This window comes from Pseudophryne corroboree, unplaced genomic scaffold (assembly GCF_028390025.1).
Source record: "Pseudophryne corroboree isolate aPseCor3 unplaced genomic scaffold, aPseCor3.hap2 scaffold_294, whole genome shotgun sequence".
Lineage (NCBI taxonomy): Eukaryota > Metazoa > Chordata > Amphibia > Anura > Myobatrachidae > Pseudophryne > Pseudophryne corroboree.
This window is the reverse complement of record NW_026969607.1, coordinates 152,237-171,358: the sequence shown is the minus strand read 5'-3', so window position 1 is coordinate 171,358 and position 19,122 is coordinate 152,237. Positions and strand designations below refer to the sequence as shown.

Below are 19,122 nucleotides of genomic sequence, written 5' to 3'. Positions count from 1 at the left end.
TCTGTTTGTCCTGTATGCTCCCAACAGGATTGGGTGTCCTGCTTCCATGCAGACCATTATGCGCTGGATCTGTGGTAAGATTCAGCATGCTCATTCCACGGCAGGATTGCCGTTACTGAATTAGGTGAAGACCCATTCTACTAGAAAGGTGGGTTCATCCTGGGCAGCTGGTCGGGGAGTCTCGGCATTGCAACTTTGCCGAGCAGCTATTTAGTAAACACTTTTGCTAAGTTTTACAAGTTTGATACCTTGGCTGATGATAACCTCAAGTTGGGTCATTCGGTGCTGCAGAGTCGTACGCACTCTCCCACCCGTTCAAGAGCTTTGGTATAACCCCATGGTTCTTAATGTGACCCCAGCATCCTCTAGGTCGTATGAGAAAATAGGATTTTAATACCTACCGGTAAATCCTTTTCTCTTAGTACGTAGAGGATGCTGGGCACCCGTCCCAGTCCATACTGTGTCTGCAGTTATTACTTGTGGTTATACACATGTTGTGTTACGGTTCTGGTCAGCTTTTTGCTGCAATTGTTCATGCCGTTGGCTTGTGTTCTGTTGAATGCCACGTTCTGCGGCATGCTTAAGGTGTGAGCTGGTAAGATGCTCACCTTAGTTTAACAATAAATCCTTTCCTCGAAATGTCCGTCTCCCTGGGCACAGTTCCTATAACTGGAGTCTGGAGGAGGGGCATAGAGGGAGGAGCCAGTTCACACCCTTTGAAAGTCTTAAAGTGCCCATGTCTCTTGCGGATCCCGTCTATACCCCATGGTTCTTAATGTGACCCCAGCATCCTCTACGGACTAAGAGAAAAGGATGCCCTTGTGTACTATCCTGACTTCTCCTCCCGTCTGCTTACTTTGTGACTTCCAACGCACAATGCGAACTACAGGTGGTGCTGCAGGGCCCACACCCTTTTACTTGCCTTATAGAGCAGCTCTGGAGCTGTTACAGTGCCCAGCTGCTGCAAGAAATCAGCATGAATGCTTCAGGGGATGGGGCATGGCCAACATGAGCCCCACACCAAAGGAGGGTGGGGGTGTTTAATGCGAACTAGGGGTCATCCAAGCACTGCAAAAGGCCGCCATGCCCTGCATGCCCCTTTTCTCTTTTTATATGCAGATGAGGGTTCCAGCCAACTTTGGCCCACTGCTTGGATGACATCACCGTATGCAAATCCTTCTGCTGCAGACCTTCCCCCAGGAATGCTTGTACTAGTTGTTGGATATGGTTTGATATTTGATGGTGCTTCAGTATTAGGCAGCCTTCCGCCCTCCCATGTTCATCTGAAAAGATGTGGTCTCCCTGCAGTTGTTGTCCCCAGACGAGAGTTCCCTTGTGCTTCCTCAGTTGAATCTCCTTAACTTGACGGGGGAGGGGCTGCCCGAGCTGCCACCCTCCCCAGCCCTATCCCAACTCATACTTATTTTACATATTAGATCTCTTGATCATGAAGATTGTTCTCACAGGGTGAGGTTCATCCATTATATTTTAAAATAGGAAGGTACAAATTACATATTTGAATTGCATCTATGTGCTGGATTCAAATGTCCCCCCCCCCCCCCTTCCTTTCTCAATTGTGCCCGTCAGCAGCTATTCTAAGGTTGCTGCCAATGGGTGTGACACATTAATTTCTTCTGTGGGGTACACTGGACTCCACAAGGATTCACATTGGGGTGTAGAGTAGGATCTTGATCTGAGGCACCAACCGGCTCAAAGCTTTTGACTGTTCCCAAGAAGCTCAGTGCATTCTCCTCTATAACCCCGCTTCCATGAACAGGGAGCTCAGTTTGTAGTTGGTGCCTTCAGTAACAGGCCAATTAACAGGGGCCTGCCTCAGGCAGCCTATTCTTAGCTATTAATTTTGACAAGAAAAGAAGAACTTGTTTTATGAGAATCTACAAGGGCTGCAGCAGGCTAGGTCTAATAGACATCTTTACTGCAGCTTCATCACTCCCAGCGGCGCTGTATACTCCCGTGCCCTGGTTGCTGGGTCACTGCAGCGGAGGCTCCGGTTTCATCCTAAGGTCAGTCACACACACACCACCCTTCCGGATCACGAGGCCGCTGATGAAGGGGAGCGAGGCCGTAGGGGGTGGGCCGTGTGCGCACTGCGGTGGACACTGATTACTGGGCAGCCGCTCCACTAGCCACCAGGTACAGTTAAGGAGCACAGGTCTGGGGGTTTTTCTCCTATATTAACCCAATTTTGTACTGCCCGCAGCGCATTGTGATAGGTAATAGGGCCTGATTCAGGTTGGATTGCAATCACAATAAGCGATCCAACTGCAAAAATTGCTAAGAGCATACGCATGTGCCTGCATTTTCTGCGGCACCCCGCAGAGAATGTGATCGCCTCTGCCTGTCAATCGGGGCGGGGAAGGGGGGGAGAGGTGGGTCAGCAACACTCCATTTCCAAGTCAGGGATGGAGCGGTGCGGGGGCAAGGCTTCAAAATGGGGTCTGCAACGGAGGAGACACAGGGGGCGTGGTCACAGCGGCTGTATGACATCACATTCAGCCGCTGTGATCACAAAAATGGTGGCGGCTTCCTGCGCGCACATACAGTCTGCACCAGCAGGAGCCTACACCATTTTTTATGATCACGCTGAACTGCAGTGCGACTGCAATTACAGCATGGTCAAGAAGGGAGGCGTCATGCTGGGTGGCCATGCCCTGTCACTGTGCAGGAGCCAGCACCGCTCACACACTAGTCCCCGGGTGCAGCCCCCAACCCCCGGGACACCCGGAGCAACAAAATGTAGATTCAGGCCACCAGGCCACGCCCCTACCTATGAAACCATGCCTCCTTTTTACCATTGCGCTGCTTATCTGCGCGCACTGCATTACAATCTCCCTCGCCACCTCTCTGGGTGTCACCAGTGATAGTGACACCTCTGCCATGCTTGTAGCAGCTGGTCCTAAGATCTACGCCTCACACCCTGAGTGTTTGCCCTTGTGACTTGTTGATCATCATAGCGAAGCAGATGCTTACAGAAAACTGCAGGGGCTTAGATTGAAAATAAAAAAATTGATGGGTATAAGGTAGAGAGGAGCGGGTTCGGTTCTCCGAGAACCGAATTCCCCACGAACTCCACGTGGTTTACACTGGTCAACTGCATTATTTGTGGTAGTGGGGGACTGTGTTTGTGCTTTCCTCTGGTCAGCTCTGGTAAAAGTCAGATTTCTTTGTCTCAGATCTTCCTCTAGCCTTGTTCTTCTTTCGAGAGTTCCCTTGTGCTGCCTCAGTTGGATCTCCTTCACTTGACAGGGGGGTACCCGAGCAGCAACCCTCCCCAGCTCTAGCCCAACTCCTACTTACCTGCCAGGTGAGATACTATGATCATGAAGGTGCTTCTCCCAGGGCAAGGCTCACCCATTGCACTCTGGGTGTGCTGCTCCTGCGATTTCCCCAAATGTGGGACATTTGACTGCATAATTTGTGTTTCCCCTGGTCGGCTCTCGTATAATTTAGATCTCTTTGTCTCAGGTCTCTCTCCAGCCTAGTTTGCTGCCTGCTTCCACTTCTCTTTTCTTGAGCCGCTCCCTTCTATGCCCTTGCGCACTATCCTGACTTCTCCCGTCTGCTTACTTTGTGCCTTCCAACGCACAATGCGAACTACAGGTAGTGCTGCAGGGCCCACACCCTTTTACTTGCCTTACAGAGCAGCTCTGGAGCTGTTACAGTGCCCAGCTGCTGCAAGAAATCAGCTTGAATACTTCAGGGGCTGGGGCATAGCCAACATGAGCCCCACACCGAAGGAGAATGGAGGTGTTTAATGCGAACTAGGGGTCATCCAAGCGCCGCAAAAGGCCGCCATTCCCTGCATAACCCTTATTCTCTTTTCATATGCAGATGAGGGTTCCAGCCAACTTTGGCCCACTGCTTGGATGACATCACCGTATGCAAATCCGTCTTCTGCAGACCTTCTCCCAGGAATGCTTTTACTAGTTGTTGCATTTGGTTTGTTGTTTGGGGGTGCTTCAGTATTAGGCAGCCTTCTGCCCTCCCATGTTCATCTGAAAATATGTGTTCTCCCTGCAGTTGTTGTCCCCAGATGAGAGTTCCCTTGTGCTGCCTCAGTTGAATCTCCTTTACTTGACAGAGATGTGCCTGAGCAGCGGCCCTCCCCAGCCCTATCCCAAATCATACTTATTTTGCATAGGAGATACCATGGTCATGAAGATTGTTCTCCCAGGGTTAGGTTCATTCATTGCATTCTGGGTATGCTGACCCCTGTGATTTCCCCAAATGTGGGAAACTCAACTGCATTATTTGTGGTAGTGGGGGACTGTGTTTGTGCTTTCCTCTGGTCAGCTCTGGTAAAAGTCAGATTTCTTTGTCTCAGATCTTCCTCTAGCCTTGTTCTTCTTTCGAGAGTTCCCTTGTGCTGCCTCAGTTGGATCTCCTTCACTTGACAGGGGGGTGCCCGAGCAGCGACCCTCCCCAGCTCTAGCCCAACTCCTACTTACCTGCCAGGTGAGATACTATGATCATGAAGATGCTTCTCCCAGGGCAAGGCTCACCCATTGCACTCTGGGTCTGCTGCCCCTGCGATTTCCCCAAATGTGGGAAACTTGACTGCATAATTTGTGTTTCCCCTGGTCGGCTCTCATATAATTCAGATCTCTTTGTCTCAGGTCGCTCTCCAGCCTAGTTTGCTGTCTGTTTCCACTACTTTTTCTTGAGCCCCTCCCTTCTATACCCTTGTGCACTATCCTGACTTCTCCCGTCTGCTTACTTTGTGCCTTCCAACGCACAATGCAAACTACAGGTAGTGCTGCAGGGCCCACACCCTTTTACTTGCTTTACAGAGCAGCTCTGGAGCTGTTACAGTGCCCAGCTGCTGCAAGAAATCAGCTTGAATGCTCCAGGGGCTGGGGCATAGCCAACATGAGCCCCACACCGAAGGAGGGTGGAGGTGTTTAATGCGAACTAGGGGTCATCCAAGCGCCGCAAAAGGCCGCCATGCCCTGCACACCCCTTTATTCTTTTCATATGCAGACGAGGGTTGAAGCCAACTTTGACCCACTGCTTGGATGACATCACCATATTCAAATCCATCTGCTGCAGGCCTTCCCCCAGGAATGCTTGCACTAGTTGTTGCATTTGGTTTGTTGTTTGGGGGTGCTTCAGTATTAGGCAGCCTTCTGCCCTCCCATGTTCATCTGAAAATATGTGTTCTCCCTGCAGTTGTTGTCCCCAGATGAGAGTTCCCTTGTGCTGCCTCAGTTGAATCTCTTTTACTTGACAGAGATGTGCCTGAGCAGCGGCCCTCCCCAGCCCTATCCCAAATCATACTTATTTTGCATAGGAGATACCATGGTCATGAAGATTGTTCTCCCAGGGTTAGGTTCATTCATTGCATTCTGGGTATGCTGACCCCTGTGATTTCCCCAAATGTGGGAAACTCAACTGCATTATTTGTGGTAGTGGGGGACTGTGTTTGTGCTTTCCTCTGGTCAGCTCTGGTAAAAGTCAGATTTCTTTGTCTCAGATCTTCCTCTAGCCTTGTTCTTCTTTCGAGAGTTCCCTTGTGCTGCCTCAGTTGGATCTCCTTCACTTGACAGGGGGGTGCCCGAGCAGCGACCCTCCCCAGCTCTAGCCCAACTCCTACTTACCTGCCAGGTGAGATACTATGATCATGAAGATGCTTCTCCCAGGGCAAGGCTCACCCATTGCACTCTGGGTGTGCTGCCCCTGCGATTTCCCCAAATGTGGGAAACTTGACTGCATAATTTGTGTTTCCCCTGGTCGGCTCTCATATAATTCAGATCTCTTTGTCTCAGGTCTCTCTCCAGCCTAGTTTGCTGTCTGTTTCCACTTCTTTTTTCATGAGCCCCTCCCTTCTATACCCTTGTGCACTATCCTGACTTCTCCCGTCTGCTTACTTTGTGCCTTCCAACGCACAATGCAAACTACAGGTAGTGCTGCAGGGCCCACACCCTTTTACTTGCTTTACAGAGCAGCTCTGGAGCTGTTACAGTGCCCAGCTGCTGCAAGAAATCAGCTTGAATGCTCCAGGGGCTGGGGCATAGCCAACATGAGCCCCACACCGAAGGAGGGTGGAGGTGTTTAATGCGAACTAGGGGTCATCCAAGCGCCGCAAAAGGCCGCCATGCCCTGCACACCCCTTTATTCTTTTCATATGCAGACGAGGGTTGAAGCCAACTTTGACCCACTGCTTGGATGACATCACCATATTCAAATCCATCTGCTGCAGGCCTTCCCCCAGGAATGCTTGCACTAGTTGTTGCATTTGGTTTGTTGTTTGGGGGTGCTTCAGTATTAGGCAGCCTTCTGCCCTCCCATGTTCATCTGAAAATATGTGTTCTCCCTGCAGTTGTTGTCCCCAGATGAGAGTTCCCTTGTGCTGCCTCAGTTGAATCTCTTTTACTTGACAGAGATGTGCCTGAGCAGCGGCCCTCCCCAGCCCTATCCCAAATCATACTTATTTTGCATAGGAGATACCATGGTCATGAAGATTGTTCTCCCAGGGTTAGGTTCATTCATTGCATTCTGGGTATGCTGACCCCTGTGATTTCCCCAAATGTGGGAAACTCAACTGCATTATTTGTGGTAGTGGGGGACTGTGTTTGTGCTTTCCTCTGGTCAGCTCTGGTAAAAGTCAGATTTCTTTGTCTCAGATCTTCCTCTAGCCTTGTTCTTCTTTCGAGAGTTCCCTTGTGCTGCCTCAGTTGGATCTCCTTCACTTGACAGGGGGGTGCCCGAGCAGCGACCCTCCCCAGCTCTAGCCCAACTCCTACTTACCTGCCAGGTGAGATACTATGATCATGAAGATGCTTCTCCCAGGGCAAGGCTCACCCATTGCACTCTGGGTGTGCTGCCCCTGCGATTTCCCCAAATGTGGGAAACTTGACTGCATAATTTGTGTTTCCCCTGGTCGGCTCTCATATAATTCAGATCTCTTTGTCTCAGGTCTCTCTCCAGCCTAGTTTGCTGTCTGTTTCCACTTCTTTTGTCATGAGCCCCTCCCTTCTATACCCTTGTGCACTATCCTGACTTCTCCCGTCTGCTTACTTTGTGCCTTCCAACGCACAATGCAAACTACAGGTAGTGCTGCAGGGCCCACACCCTTTTACTTGCTTTACAGAGCAGCTCTGGAGCTGTTACAGTGCCCAGCTGCTGCAAGAAATCAGCTTGAATGCTTCAGGGGCTGGGGCATAGCCAACATGAGCCCCACACCGAAGGAGGGTGGAGGTGTTTAATGCGAACTAGGGGTCATCCAAGCGCCGCAAAAGGCCGCCATGCCCTGCACACCCCTTTATTCTTTTCATATGCAGACGAGGGTTGAAGCCAACTTTGACCCACTGCTTGGATGACATCACCATATTCAAATCCATCTGCTGCAGGCCTTCCCCCAGGAATGCTTGCACTAGTTGTTGCATTTGGTTTGTTGTTTGGGGGTGCTTCAGTATTAGGCAGCCTTCTGCCCTCCCATGTTCATCTGAAAATATGTGTTCTCCCTGCAGTTGTTGTCCCCAGATGAGAGTTCCCTTGTGCTGCCTCAGTTGAATCTCCTTTACTTGACAGAGATGTGCCTGAGCAGCGGCCCTCCCCAGCCCTATCCCAAATCATACTTATTTTGCATAGGAGATACCATGGTCATGAAGATTGTTCTCCCAGGGTTAGGTTCATTCATTGCATTCTGGGTATGCTGACCCCTGTGATTTCCCCAAATGTGGGAAACTCAACTGCATTATTTGTGGTAGTGGGGGACTGTGTTTGTGCTTTCCTCTGGTCAGCTCGGGTAAAAGTCAGATTTCTTTGTCTCAGATCTTCCTCTAGCCTTGTTCTTCTTTCGAGAGTTCCCTTGTGCTGCCTCAGTTGGATCTCCTTCACTTGACAGGGGGGTGCCCGAGCAGCGACCCTCCCCAGCTCTAGCCCAACTCCTACTTACCTGCCAGGTGAGATACTATGATCATGAAGATGCTTCTCCCAGGGCAAGGCTCACCCATTGCACTCTGGGTGTGCTGCCCCTGCGATTTCCCCAAATGTGGGAAACTTGACTGCATAATTTGTGTTTCCCCTGATCGGCTCTCATATAATTCAGATCTCTTTGTCTCAGGTCTCTCTCCAGCCTAGTTTGCTGTCTGTTTCCACTTCTTTTTTCTTGAGCCCCTCCTTCTATACCCTTGTGCACTATCCTGACTTCTCCCGTCTGCTTACTTTGTGCCTTCCAACGCACAATGCAAACTACAGGTAGTGCTGCAGGGCCCACACCCTTTTACTTGCTTTACAGAGCAGCTCTGGAGCTGTTACAGTGCCCAGCTGCTGCAAGAAATCAGCTTGAATGCTTCAGGGGCTGGGGCATAGCCAACATGAGCCCCACACCGAAGGAGGGTGGAGGTGTTTAATGCGAACTAGGGGTCATCCAAGCGCCGCAAAAGACCGCCATGCCCTGCACACCCCTTTTTTCTTTTCATATGCAGACGAGGGTTGAAGCCAACTTTGACCCACTGCTTGGATGACATCACCATATGCAAATCCATCTGCTGCAGGCCTTCCCCCAGGAATGCTTGCACTAGTAGTGTGCATTTGGTTTGTTGTTTGGGGGTGCTTCAGTTTTAGGCAGCCTTCTGCCCTCCTATGTTCATCTGAAAATATGTGTTCTCCCTGCAGTTGTTGTCCCCAGATGAGAGTTCCCTTGTGCTGCCTCAGTTGAATCTCCTTTACTTGACAGAGATGTGCCTGAGCAGCGGCCCTCCCCAGCCCTATCCCAAATCATACTTATTTTGCATAGGAGATACCATGGTCATGAAGATTGTTCTCCCAGGGTGACGTTCATTCATTGCATTCTGGGTATGCTGACCCCTGTGATTTCCCCAAATGTGGGAAACTCGACTGCATTATTTGTGGTAGTGGGGGACTGTGTTTGTGCTTTCCTCTGGTCAGCTCTGGTAAAAGTCAGATTTCTTTGTCTCAGATCTTCCTCTAGCCTTGTTCTTCTTTCGAGAGTTCCCTTGTGCTGCCTGAGTTGGATCTCCTTCACTTGACAGGGGGTGCCCAAGCAGCAATCCTCCACAGCTCTAGCCCAACTCCTACTTACCTGCCAGGTGAGATACTATGATCTTCACTGTTAGGGCAATCAGGATGTGGAATTCCCTGCCAGGGAAGGTGGTAATGGTGGACTCTGTAATTGGATTTAAAAAAGGAATGGATACATTTCTGAATGAAAAAGCTATCCAAGGTTATAATACTTAAAATATCAACATGGTTAATCCGGGGGTAACATGAGTTGTAGTAGTTAACTAGTCATAAAACATTATTCAGCAAGTATGTAGAATCATCACAACTTAAAACAGGTTGAACACGATGGGCAATTTGCCTCTTTTCAACCTCAAAAACTATATTACTATATGTTACTATATTACTATGTTACTGTAGTATACAGAACACCACAATGTAATGAGCAGTGATAGTGAGCACTGATGAGGATACTAGAACTGACACTGAGCAGCAAGATGCAGCACTGGACTATTAGTAATGTACTGTAGTATGCTGAGCACCACAATGCAGCACAAGACAATGAGCAGTGATACTGAGCACTGATGAGGATACTACTGAGAACTGACACTGAGCAGGAGAGACACACTACTAGTATTACTGAGCAGCAATAAGTAACCACTGATACTGAGCACTGATATTGAGATTTCCACTGAGAGAACATAGCCACGTCCTCTCCACTCTCTTCAATGCACGAGTAAAAATGGCGGCAACGCGCAGCTCTTTATATGAAATCCGAATCTCGCGAGAATCCGACAGCGGGATGATGACATTTTCCCTTGTTCAGGTTTTCCGAGTCAGGCGGGAACAACCGAGCCTGCCTCGGACCAGTGTAAACCACGTGGAGTTCGTGGGGAATTCGGTTCTCGGAGAACCGAACCCGCTCCTCTCTACCTTATACCCATAATTTTTTTTATTTTCAATCTAAGCCCCTGCAGTTTTCTGTAAGCATCTGCTTCGCTATGATGATCAACAAGTCACAAGGGCAAACACTCAGGGCTTGAGGCGTAGATCTTAGGACCAGCTGCTACAAGCATGGCAGAGCTGTCACTATCACTGGTGACACCCAGAGAGGTGGCGAAGGAGATTGTAATGCAGTGCGCGCAGATAAGCAGCGCAATGGTAAAAAGGAGGCATGGTTTCATAGGTAGAGGCGTGGCCTGGTGGCCTGAATCTACATTTTGTTGCTCCGGGTGTCCCGGGGTTTGGGGGCTGCACCCGGGGACTAGTGTGTGAGCGGTGCTGGCTCCTGCACAGTGACAGGGCATGGCCACCCAGCATGACGCCTCCATTCTTGACCATGCTGTAATTGCAGTCGCACTGCAGTTCAGCGTGATCATAAAAAATGGTGTAGCCTCCTGCTGGTGCAGACTGTATGTGCGCGCAGGAAGCCGCCACCATTTTTGTGATCACAGCGGCTGAATGTGATGTCATACAGCCGCTGTGACCACGCCCCCTGTGTCTCCTCCGTTGCAGACCCCATTTTGAAGCCTTGCCCCCGCACCGCTCCATCCCTGACTTGGAAATGGAGTGTTGCTGACCCCCCTCTCCCCCCCTGCCCCGATTGACAGGCAGAGGCGATCGCATTCTCTGCGGGGTGCCGCAGAAAATGCAGGCACATGCGTATGCTCTTAGCAATTTTTGCAGTTGGATCGCTTATTGTGATTGCAACCCAACCTGAATCAGGCCCTATTACCTATCACAATGCGCTGCGGGCAGTACAAAATTGGTTTAATATGGGAGAAAAACCCCCAGACCTGTGCTCCTTAACTGTACCTGGTGGCTTGTGGAGCGGCTGCCCAGTAATCAGTGTCCACGCCAGTGCGCACACGGTCCACCCCCTACGGCCACGCTCCCCCTCATCAGCGGCCTCGTGATCCGGAAGGGCGGTGTGTGTGTGACTGACCTTAGGAAGAAACCGGAGCCTCCGCTGCAGTGATCCAGCAACCAGGGCACGGGAGTATACAGCGCCGCTGGGAGTGATGAAGCTGCAGTAAAGATGTCTATTAGACCTAGCCTGCTGCAGCCCTTGTAGATTCTCATAAAAAAAGTTCTTATTTTCTTGTCAAAATTTATAGCTAAGAATAGGCTGCCTGAGGCAGGCCCCTGTTAAGTGGCCTGCTACTGAAGGCACCAACTACAAACTGAGCTCCCTGTTCATGGAAGCGGGGTTATAGAGGAGAATGCGCTGAGCATCTTGGGAACAGTCAAAAGCTTTGAGCCGGTTGGTGCCTCAGATCAAGATCCTACTCTACACCCCAATGTGAATCCTTGTGGAGTCCAGTGTACCCCACAGAAGAAATTAATGTGTCACACCCATTGGCAGCAACCTTAGAATAGCTGCTGACGGGCACAATTGAGAAAGGAAGGGGGGGGGGGACATTTGAATCCAGCACATAGATGCAATTCAAATATGTAATTTGAACCTTCCTATTTTAAAATATAATGGATGAACCTCACCCTGTGAGAACAATCTTCATGATATAGAGATCTCATATGCAAAATAAGTATGAGTTGGGATAGGGCTGGGGAGGGTGGCTGCTCGGGCAAGCCCCTCCCCCGTCAAGTTAAGGAGATTCAACTGAGGAGGCACAAGGGAACTCTCGTCTGGGGACAACAACTGCAGGGAGACCACATCTTTTCAGATGAACATGGGAGGGCGGAAGGCTGCCTAATACTGAAGCACCATCAAATATCAAACCATATGCAATAACTAGTACAAGCATTCCTGGGGGAAGGTCTGCAGGAGACGAATTTGCATACGGTGATGTCATCCAAGCAGTGGGCCAAAGTTGGCTGGAACCCTCATCTGTATATGAAAAGAGAAAAGGGTTATGCAGGGCATGGCGGCCTTTTGCGGCGCTTGGATGACCCCTAGTTCGCATTAAACACCTCCACCCTCCTTCGGTGTGGGGCTCATGTTGGCTATGCCCCAGCCCCTGAAGCATTCAAGCTGATTTCTTGCAGCAGCTGGGCACTGTAACAGCTCCAGAGCTGCTCTGTAAGGCAAATAAAAGGGTGTGGGCCCTGCAGCACTACCTGTAGTTCGCATTGTGCGTTGGAAGGCACAAAGTAAGCAGACGGGAGAAGTCAGGATAGTGCGCAAGGGCATAGAAGGGAGCGGCTCAAGAAAAGAGAAGTGGAAACAGACAGCAAACTAGGCTGGAGAGAGACCTGAGACAAAGAGATCTGAATTATACGAGAGTCGACCAGGGGAAACACAAATTATGCAGTCAAGTTTCCCACATTTGGGGAAATCGCAGGGGCAGCACACCCAGAGTGCAATGGGTGAGCCTTGCCCTGGGAGAAGCACCTTCAAGATCATAGTATCTCACCTGGCAGGTAAGTAGGAGTTGGGCTAGAGCTGGGGAGGGTCGCTGCTCGGGCACCCCCCTGTCAAGTGAAGGAGATCCAACTGAGGCAGCACAATGGAACTCTCGAAAGAAGAACAAGGCTAGAGGAAGATCTGAGACAAAGAAATCTGACTTTTACCAGAGCTGAACAGCGGAAAACACAAACACAGTCCCCCACTACCACAAATAATGCAGGCGAGTTTCCCACATTTGGGGAAATCACAGGGGTCAGCATACCCAGAATGCAATGAATGAACCTCACCCTGGGTGAACAATTTTCATGACCATGGTATCTCCTATGCAAAATAAGTATGATTTGGGATAGGGCTGGGGAGGGCCGCTGCTCAGGCACATCTCTGTCAAGTAAAGGAGATTCAACTGAGGCAGTACAAGGGAACTCTCATCTGGGGACAACAACTGCAGGGAGAACACATATTTTCAGATGAACATGGGAGGGCAGAAGGCTGCCTAATACTGAAGCACCCCCAAACAACAAACTAAATGCAACAACTAGTGCAAGCATTCCTGGGGGAAGGCCTGCAGCAGATGGATTTGCATATGGTGATGTTATCCAAGCAGTGGGTCAAAGTTGGCTTCAACCCTCATCTGCATATGAAAAGAGAAAAGGGGCGTGCAGGGCATGGCAGCCTTTTGCGGTGCTTGGATGACCCCTAGATCGCATTAAACACCCCCACCCTCCTTTGGTGTGGGGCTCATGTTGGCCATGCCCCATCCCATGAAGCATTCAAGCTGATTTCTTGCAGCAGCTGGGCACTGTAACAGCTCCAGAGCTGCTCTGTAAGGCAAGTAAAAGGGTGTGGGCCCTGCAGCACTACCTGTAGTTTGCATTGTGCATTGGAAGGCACAAAGTAAGCAGACGGGAGGAGAAGTCAGGATAGTGCACAAGGGTATAGAAGGTAGGGGCTCAAGAAAAAAGAAGTGGAAACAGACAGCAAACTAGGCTGGAGAGAGACCTGAGACAAAGAGATCTGAATTATACGAGAGCCGACCAGAGGAAACACAAATTATGCAGTCAAGTGTCCCACATTTGGGGAAATCGTAGGAGCAGCACACCCAGAGTGCAATGGGTGAGCTTTGCCCTGGGAGAAGCACCGTCCTGATTATAGTATCTCACCTGGGTGTGCTGCCCCTGCGATTTCCCCAAATGTGGGAAACTTGACTGCATAATTTGTGTTTCCCCTGGTCGGCTCTCATATAATTCAGATCTCTTTGTCTCAGGTCTCTTTCCAGCCTAGTTTGCTGTCTGTTTCCACTTCTTTTTTCTTGAGCCCCTCCCTTCTATACCCTTGTGGACTATCCTGACTTCTCCTCCTGTCTGCTTACTTTGTGCCTTCCAATGCACAATGCAAACTACAGGTAGTGCTGCAGGGCCCACACCCTTTTACTTGCCTTACAGAGCAGCTCTGGAGCTGTTACAGTGCCAAGCTGCTGCAAGAAATCAGCTTAAATGCTTCAGGGGCTGGGGCATGGCCAACATGAGCCCCACACCGAAGGAGGGTGGGGGTGTTTAATGCGAACTAAGGGTCATCCAAGCGCCGCAAAAGGCCGCCATGCCCTGCATACCCCTTTTCTCTTTTCATATGCAGATGAGGGTTCCAGCCAACTTTGGCCCACTGCTTTGATGACATCACTGTATGCAAATCCGTCTTCTGCAGACCTTCCCCCAGGAATGCTTGTACTAGTTGTTGCATTTGGTTTGTCGTTTGGGGGTGCTTCAGTATTAGGCAGCCTTCTGCCCTCCCATGTTCATCTGAAAATATGTGTTCTCACTGCAGTTGTTGTCCCCAGATGGGAGTTCCCTTGTGCTGCCTCAGTTGAATCTCCTTTACTCTAAAACTTTTAAAACTTAGCAAAAGTGTTTACTAAATAGCTGCTCGGCAAAGTTGCAATGCCGAGACTCCCTGACCAGCTGCCCAGGATGAACCCACCTTTCTAGTAGAATGGGTCTTCACCTAATTCAGTAACGGCAATCCTGCCGTGGAATGAGCATGCTGAATCTTACCACAGATCCAGCGCATAATGGTCTACATGGAAGCAGGACACCCAATCCTGTTGGGAGCAAACAGGACAAACAGAGCCTCTGTTTTCCTAATCTGAACCGTTCTGGTGACATACATTTTCAAAGTTCTGACCACAGCCAGAGACTTTGACTCAACGAAGGTGTCAGTGGCCAAAGGCACCATGTGGAAAGATGAACCACCTTCGGCAGAAATTGTTGACGTGTCCTCAATTCTGCTCTATCTTCATGAAAGATCAAATAAAGGCTCTTGTGATACTGCATGGTTTGTACTGTTTTCCATGTGCTCCCAGATCTTTCAAGAAAGAAGCATGGTCAAGAAAGTTATGTTTGAAAAGAAACAACATTTACTGTCATTGTTATAGAATTTGGGAGAAAAAACAAGAAGAAATCTGCACTGTTGACGCACTGGACCGAATGAATGAATCATAAAATATAACCTTTATTAAGTATGTATTAAAATTGGATAAATATTAATATTATTATCCCAAACTGCAGTGAAACATAAAGGTTAAAATCACAGAACTAACATACATGTGCATAAGAAGAATAAAGAGATGTGAAAAAAAGGTTTAAAAAGCGTGTCCGTGTGTGATTATTTTTGAAGGCACAACCCTGGCGGGGTTGTTTATATAGATATATATGTTGCTAATAATCACTTTCTAGCGTAATGTTATTAAATAGCTGTTAGTATCTATGTCGTCAGGTACCACTGGGTCGTATCCTATATACTCCTGTGGGAAACTTGACTGCATAATTTGTGTTTCCCCTGGTCGGCTCTCGTATAATTCAGATCTCTTTGTCTCAGGTCTCTCTCCAGCCTAGTTTGCTGTCTGTTTCCACTTCTCTTTTCTTGAGCCGCTGCCTTCTATGCCCTTGTGCACTCTCCTGACTTCTCCTGTCTGCTTACTTTGTGCCTTCCAACGCACAATGCAAACTACAGGTAGTGCTGCAGGGCCCACACCCTTTTACTTGCCTTACAGAGCAGCTCTGGAGCTGTTACAGTGCCCAGCTGCAGCAAGAAATCAGCTTGAATGCTTCAGGGGCTGGGGCATAGCCAACATGAGCCCCACACCGACGGAGGGTGGAGGTGTTTAATGCGAACTAGGGGTCAGCCAAGCGCCGCAAAAGGCCGCCATGCCCTGCATGCCCCTTTTCTCTTTTCATATGCAGACGAGGGTTGAAGCCAACTTTGACCCACTGCTTGGATGACATCACCATATGCAAATCCATCTGCGGCAGGCCTTCCCCCAGGAATGCTTGCACTAGTTGTTGCATTTGGTTTGTTGTTTGGGGGTGCTTCAGTATTAGGCAGCCTTCTGCCCTCCCATGTTCATCTGAAAATATGTGTTCTCCCTGCAGTTGTTGTCCCCAGATGAGAGTTCCCTTGTGCTGCCTCAGTTGAATCTCCTTTACTTGACAGAGATGTGCCTGAGCAGCGGCCCTCCCCAGCCCTATCCCAAATCATACTTATTTTGCATAGGAGATACCATGGTCATGAAGATTGTTCTCCCAGGGTTAGGTTCATTCATTGCGTTCTGGGTATGCTGACCTCTGTGATTTCCCCAAATGTGGGAAACTCGACTGCATTATTTGTGGTAGTGGGGGACTGTGTTTGTGCTTTCCTCTGGTCAGCTCTGGTAAAAGTCAGATTTCTTTGTCTCAGATCTTCCTCTAGCCTTGTTCTTCTTTCAAGAGTTCCATTGTGCTGCCTCAGTTGGATCTCCTTCACTTGACAGGGGGGTGCCCGAGCAGCGACCCTCCCCAGCTCTAGCCCAACTCCTACTTACCTGCCAGGTGAGATACTATGATCATGAAGTTGCTTCTCCCAGGGCAAGGCTCACCCATTGCACTCTGGGTGTGCTGCCCCTGCGATTTCCCCAAATGTGGGAAACTTGACTGCATAATTTGTGTTTCCCCTAGTCGGCTCTCATATAATTCAGATCTCTTTGTCTCAGGTCTCTCTCCAGCCTAGTTTGCTGTCTGTTTCCACTTCTTTTTTCTTGAGCCCCTCCCTTCTACACCCTTGTGCACTATCCTGACTTCTCCTCCTGTCTGCTTACTTTGTGCCTTCCGATGCACAATGCAAACTACAGGTAGTGCTGCAGGGCCCACACCCTTTTACTTGCCTTACAGAGCAGCTCTGGAGCTGTTACAGTGCCAAGCTGCTGCAAGAAATCAGCTTGAATGCTTCAGGGGCTGGGGCATGGCCAACATGAGCCCCACACCGAAGGAGGGTGGGGGTGTTTAATGCGAACTAAGGGTCATTCAAGCGCCGCAAAAGGCCGCCATGCCCTGCATACCCCTTTTCTCTTTTCATATGCAGATGAGGGTTCCAGCCAACTTTGGCCCACTGCTTGGATGACATCACTGTATGCAAATCCGTCTTCTGCAGACCTTCCCCCAGGAATGCTTGTACTAGTTGTTGCATTTGGTTTGTTGTTTGGGGTGCTTCAGTATTAGGCAGCCTTCTGCCCTCCCATGTTCATCTGAAAATATGTGTTCTCCCGGCAGTTGTTGTCCCCAGATGAGAGTTCCTTTGTGCTGCCTCAGTTGAATCTCCTTTACTTGACAGAGATGTGCCTGAGCAGCGGCCCTCCCCAGCCCTATCCCAAATCATACTTATTTTGCATAGGAGATACCATGGTCATAAAGATTGTTCTCCCAGGGTGAGGTTCATTCATTGCATTCTGGGTATGCTGACCCCTGTGATTTCCCCAAATGTGGGAAACTCAACTGCATTATTTGTGGTAGTGGGGGACTGTGTTTGTGTTTTCCTCTGGTCAGCTCTGGTAAAAGTCAGATTTCTTTGTCTCAGATCTTCCTCTAGCCTTGTTCTTCTTTCGAGAGTTCCATTGTGCTGCCTCAGTTTGATCTCCTTCACTTGACAGGGGGGTACCCGAGCAGCGACCCTCCCCAGCTCTAGCCCAACTCATACATACCTGCCAGGTGAGATACTATGATCATGAAGGTGCTTCTCCCAGGGCAAGGCTCACCCATTGCACTCTGGGTGTGCTGCTCCTGCGATTTCCCCAAATGTGGGAAACTTGACTGCATAATTTGTGTTTCCCCTGGTCGGCTCTCGTATAATTCAGATCTCTTTGTCTCAGGTCTCTCTCCAGCCTAGTTTGCTGTCTGTTTCCACTTCTCTTTTCTTGAGCCGCTGCCTTCTATGCCCTTGTGCACTCTCCTGACTTCTCCTGTCTGCTTACTTTGTGCCTTCCAACGCACAATGCAAACTACAGGTAGTGCTGCAGGGCCCACACCCTTTTACTTGCCTTTCAGAGCAGCTCTGGAGCTGTTACAGTGCCCAGCTGCTGCAAGAAATCAGCTTGAATGCTTCAGGGGCTGGGGCATAGCCAACATGAGCCCCACACCGACGGAGGGTGGAGGTGTTTAATGCAAACTAAGGGTCATCCAAGCGCCGCAAAAGGCCGCCATGCCCTGCATACCCCTTTTCTCTTTTCATATGCAGATGAGGGTTCCAGCCAACTTTGGCCCACTGCTTGGATGACATCACCGTATGCAAATCCGTCTTCTGCAGACCTTTTCCCAGGAATGCTTGTACTAGTTGTTGCATTTGGTTTGTTGTTTGGGGGTGCTTCAGTATTAGGCAGCCTTCTGCTCTCCCATGTTCATCTGAAAATATGTGTTCTCCCTGCAGTTGTTGTCCCCAGATGAGAGTTCCCTTGTGCTGCCTCAGTTGAATCTCCTTTACTTGACAGAGATGTGCCTGAGCAGCGGCCCTCCCCAGCCCTATCCCAAATCATACTTATTTTGCATAGGAGATACCATTGTCATGAAGATTGTTCTCCCAGGGTGAGGTTCATTCATTGCATTCTGGGTATGCTGACCCCTGTGATTTCCCCAAATGTGGGAAACTCAACTGCATTATTTGTGGTAGTGGGGGACTGTGTTTGTGTTTTCCTCTGGTCAGCTCTGGTAAAAGTCAGATTTCTTTGTCTCAGATCTTCCTCTAGCCTTGTTCTTCTTTCGAGAGTTCCATTGTGCTGCCTCAGTTTGATCTCCTTCACTTGACAGGGGGGTACCCGAGCAGCGACCCTCCCCAGCTCTAGCCCAACTCATACATACCTGCCAGGTGAGATACTATGATCATGAAGGTGCTTCTCCCAGGGCAAGGCTCACCCATTGCACTCTGGGTGTGCTGCTCCTGCGATTTCCCCAAATGTGGGAAACTTGACTGCATAATTTGTGTTTCCCCTGGTCGGCTCTCGTATAATTCAGATCTCTTTGTCTCAGGTCTCTCTCCAGCCTAGTTTGCTGTCTGTTTCCACTTCTCTTTTCTTGAGCCGCTGCCTTCTATGCCCTTGTGCACTCTCCTGACTTCTCCTGTCTGCTTACTTTGTGCCTTCCAACGCACAATGCAAACTACAGGTAGTGCTGCAGGGCCCACACCCTTTTACTTGCCTTTCAGAGCAGCTCTGGAGCTGTTACAGTGCCCAGCTGCTGCAAGAAATCAGCTTGAATGCTTCAGGGGCTGGGGCATAGCCAACATGAGCCCCACACCGACGGAGGGTGGAGGTGTTTAATGCAAACTAAGGGTCATCCAAGCGCCGCAAAAGGCCGCCATGCCCTGCATACCCCTTTTCTCTTTTCATATGCAGATGAGGGTTCCAGCCAACTTTGGCCCACTGCTTGGATGACATCACCGTATGCAAATCCGTCTTCTGCAGACCTTTTCCCAGG

The 19,122-nt window shown here is 49.6% G+C and overlaps 14 non-coding genes and 5 pseudogenes across 14 annotated transcripts; 16 read left to right on the top strand and 3 right to left on the bottom strand.

Moving 5' to 3' along the window:
• The first annotated feature begins 3,310 nt into the window (after positions 1-3,310).
• Positions 3,311-3,452, top strand: LOC135015308 (U1 spliceosomal RNA; annotated as a pseudogene).
• Positions 3,453-4,145: 693 nt separating this feature from the next.
• On the top strand, positions 4,146-4,309 carry LOC135014963 (U1 spliceosomal RNA). The gene has a single exon (XR_010213312.1). It is a non-coding gene; the product is annotated as a U1 spliceosomal RNA (small nuclear RNA).
• A 152-nt stretch (positions 4,310-4,461) lies between these two features.
• LOC135015365 (U1 spliceosomal RNA) lies at positions 4,462-4,603 on the top strand (annotated as a pseudogene).
• Positions 4,604-5,294: 691 nt separating this feature from the next.
• LOC135014962 (U1 spliceosomal RNA) lies at positions 5,295-5,458 on the top strand. The gene has a single exon (XR_010213311.1). It is a non-coding gene; the product is annotated as a U1 spliceosomal RNA (small nuclear RNA).
• A 152-nt stretch (positions 5,459-5,610) lies between these two features.
• LOC135015239 (U1 spliceosomal RNA) lies at positions 5,611-5,752 on the top strand (annotated as a pseudogene).
• A 692-nt stretch (positions 5,753-6,444) lies between these two features.
• LOC135014960 (U1 spliceosomal RNA) lies at positions 6,445-6,608 on the top strand. Its single transcript, XR_010213309.1, has one exon. It is a non-coding gene; the product is annotated as a U1 spliceosomal RNA (small nuclear RNA).
• Positions 6,609-6,760: 152 nt separating this feature from the next.
• Positions 6,761-6,902, top strand: LOC135015238 (U1 spliceosomal RNA; annotated as a pseudogene).
• A 692-nt stretch (positions 6,903-7,594) lies between these two features.
• LOC135014959 (U1 spliceosomal RNA) lies at positions 7,595-7,758 on the top strand. Its single transcript, XR_010213308.1, has one exon. It is a non-coding gene; the product is annotated as a U1 spliceosomal RNA (small nuclear RNA).
• A 152-nt stretch (positions 7,759-7,910) lies between these two features.
• LOC135015227 (U1 spliceosomal RNA) lies at positions 7,911-8,073 on the top strand. Its single transcript, XR_010213572.1, has one exon. It is a non-coding gene; the product is annotated as a U1 spliceosomal RNA (small nuclear RNA).
• A 671-nt stretch (positions 8,074-8,744) lies between these two features.
• On the top strand, positions 8,745-8,908 carry LOC135015055 (U1 spliceosomal RNA). The gene has a single exon (XR_010213405.1). It is a non-coding gene; the product is annotated as a U1 spliceosomal RNA (small nuclear RNA).
• Positions 8,909-12,211: 3,303 nt separating this feature from the next.
• On the bottom strand, positions 12,212-12,374 carry LOC135015232 (U1 spliceosomal RNA). Its single transcript, XR_010213574.1, has one exon. It is a non-coding gene; the product is annotated as a U1 spliceosomal RNA (small nuclear RNA).
• A 152-nt stretch (positions 12,375-12,526) lies between these two features.
• Positions 12,527-12,690, bottom strand: LOC135015138 (U1 spliceosomal RNA). The gene has a single exon (XR_010213487.1). It is a non-coding gene; the product is annotated as a U1 spliceosomal RNA (small nuclear RNA).
• A 674-nt stretch (positions 12,691-13,364) lies between these two features.
• On the bottom strand, positions 13,365-13,520 carry LOC135015433 (U1 spliceosomal RNA). Its single transcript, XR_010213686.1, has one exon. It is a non-coding gene; the product is annotated as a U1 spliceosomal RNA (small nuclear RNA).
• A 2,361-nt stretch (positions 13,521-15,881) lies between these two features.
• On the top strand, positions 15,882-16,045 carry LOC135015097 (U1 spliceosomal RNA). Its single transcript, XR_010213447.1, has one exon. It is a non-coding gene; the product is annotated as a U1 spliceosomal RNA (small nuclear RNA).
• A 152-nt stretch (positions 16,046-16,197) lies between these two features.
• LOC135015301 (U1 spliceosomal RNA) lies at positions 16,198-16,332 on the top strand (annotated as a pseudogene).
• A 701-nt stretch (positions 16,333-17,033) lies between these two features.
• Positions 17,034-17,197, top strand: LOC135015012 (U1 spliceosomal RNA). Its single transcript, XR_010213362.1, has one exon. It is a non-coding gene; the product is annotated as a U1 spliceosomal RNA (small nuclear RNA).
• Positions 17,198-17,349: 152 nt separating this feature from the next.
• On the top strand, positions 17,350-17,512 carry LOC135015216 (U1 spliceosomal RNA). Its single transcript, XR_010213562.1, has one exon. It is a non-coding gene; the product is annotated as a U1 spliceosomal RNA (small nuclear RNA).
• Positions 17,513-18,183: 671 nt separating this feature from the next.
• On the top strand, positions 18,184-18,347 carry LOC135015056 (U1 spliceosomal RNA). The gene has a single exon (XR_010213406.1). It is a non-coding gene; the product is annotated as a U1 spliceosomal RNA (small nuclear RNA).
• A 152-nt stretch (positions 18,348-18,499) lies between these two features.
• Positions 18,500-18,662, top strand: LOC135015215 (U1 spliceosomal RNA). Its single transcript, XR_010213561.1, has one exon. It is a non-coding gene; the product is annotated as a U1 spliceosomal RNA (small nuclear RNA).
• The last annotated feature ends 460 nt before the right edge of the window (positions 18,663-19,122 follow it).